Below are 2,345 nucleotides of genomic sequence, written 5' to 3' on the forward strand. Positions count from 1 at the left end.
GCACGGCTCGTTATAACACACAGCTCTGATTACTCTGTGACACTAAAAAGCTGTGCACCTGTGTGACCATGGTCAGATTTCTGTCCACTGGAAGCAAAAAGACACTTTCTATAGAAGTACAGCAAGGAGAGATCTAGAGATCTTGGAAAATCATATTTACTTTTCATCATACAAACAGTGACATTTATTTACAGAAATGAGAGCACCCCTTTAAGCACTGGTAAAATTTATGTTTATGGAATATGTTGATAAGCCATCTATAAGTAAAAGGAACATGGAGGGTCTACACTTTGGCTTTTCTTCTATACACCAAGACTCTTAGTCAATTTCTATTAGGTGAATTCATGTTAATAGGATTGGTTTGTAACTCACCGCCAGAAGTGTTCCTTTACTGAATACCACTCTAAAGGAGCCTTGTACCCAATCCCTCATTATAAGGAGCGGTTGCAGTGCCAGCGAGCAGATCTCCAGAGATGTAAAAGTCCCATTTCAGCAATCTGTCATTACTCACTATGAAGAGAAACACAATTTATAAAGGAACATTGGACTGTATTCATTCAAATTTATGAAAGGTGGTAATGAATGTTCATTGTGTATGCAAAACAAATGGCTGTCCTTTATAGATGTGAAATTCTGAGCTTTTGGCAAGATTATGTACTTATGCATTGTACTTATTACATTGTGTTTCAATGTAGTTTTCTGCTCTGGCACAGCCAGATACATTTATTTCTATGGCAAGCGGCTTATTGATGTATTTCACACGTGAAAATTTGCCGGCTGCGGTGAGTGCGCAGGTGCGGGGACAGGTACACCCTGCTAGCATTTGCAATTATTTCAGGACTCCTACGCCACTGATGTGGTGCAGAAGCCCTGCTGAATATCCCCGAAGCCATACAGGTTTCTGGTTTGTGTATGTAGTGTTCATAAAATGCCATTTCCTTTTGTGGGAGACAAGCGCTTTTTGCCATTACTGAACCCTATAAAGTTAATTATGTGCTCCTTGCAATATGCTCTGCTTTTAATAACTTTCCAAGACGTAGATGTACATTAAGATTTTAATAAAATAACTTCTGATCATTAGTACATAAAGAGTCTTCTTGTGCAAATCACTTAACTGAATCAAAGAGCAGTGACAAATACTAAACCATAAATGTCAGCATCAGACTATGCACAAATCAATACAAAAACCCGAATAAGGACACAGAAAAGTAATAGGGATCAAAAATTATTAGACCAAAGTAAAGAGACAGGGCCTCAGTTACTGCTGCAATATACCAATGAACAGGGCTGCCACTAGGAATTTCTGAGAAACAACGACAAAAAGCCCGACCCCTTTTCTAAACCACGCCCATTGTCCCACCCACAATCATAGGATAATATTGACCTTGATGGTCCCCACATAGTACAATACGCCTTACTTTGGCTAACCTTCCCCATGGACCCGTATAATAACCTAATGCAACTCTGCAACATAAAAAAGCCCTCTAATTTTATCCTCCCTTTACATTTGGTTTTCCACTTTTATTTATCTCCCCAAACTTACACATTATACTAACTGTACTCCTACCCCCACCCGTCCTCACATGGTGTTGTCCCTGTTCTCTATCCTCCGCACACTGTGGCTCCCGTCCTCCAGCCTCCTCCTCACGCTCCCGTTCTCCTCCTCACGCTCCCGTCCTCCAGCCTCCTCCTCCTGTCCCCCAGCCTTTTTCACCATCCTCCTGTCCTCTAGCCACCTCCTCCTGTCCTCCAGCCCCCCTTTCCTCTATCCTCCTCCTGTCCTCCAGCCCCCTCCTGTTCTCCATCCTCCTCCTCCAGCATCCTCCTCCTGTCCCCTAGCATCCTCCTGTCCTCTGCAGCTCTAATGTTCAGGGCCAGGAGGAGGTGGACCAACCAAGAGCAAAAATGGGGTAGCCCGGGACATTCTCCAAGCCACCCATGATGGCGGGACAGAGCCCAAAAACTGGGACTGTCCCGCTGAATCCGGGATGGTTGGGGTGTATGCTTACTGGCAAATTTTGTGGAGAGAGACAGCACTTTTTACCGGGGGACCTGCATGAGGATTACTCTTGGTGCGATCACACATTGCATTTGTGATGCATTTTTAACCACATTGCAGAAATGCATGTGTTTTAACGTTCATATGCATTTGGCTGTTTTGAAAGCATTTTTCTTCATTGCTGAATGTGTAAGCAGCTGTGAAAAAAAATTAAACACAGTTGCTTACACTTCCAGCAAGGAAGAGAAATGCTTTGAAACCCATAACATGTTAAATGCATGTGCTTCTGTGATGTGATTATAAACTTATCACAAACATGTGTGACTGAACCCTGAAAGTATTCATG

This window comes from Engystomops pustulosus, chromosome 2 (genome assembly GCF_040894005.1).
Source record: "Engystomops pustulosus chromosome 2, aEngPut4.maternal, whole genome shotgun sequence".
Classification (NCBI taxonomy): domain Eukaryota; kingdom Metazoa; phylum Chordata; class Amphibia; order Anura; family Leptodactylidae; genus Engystomops; species Engystomops pustulosus.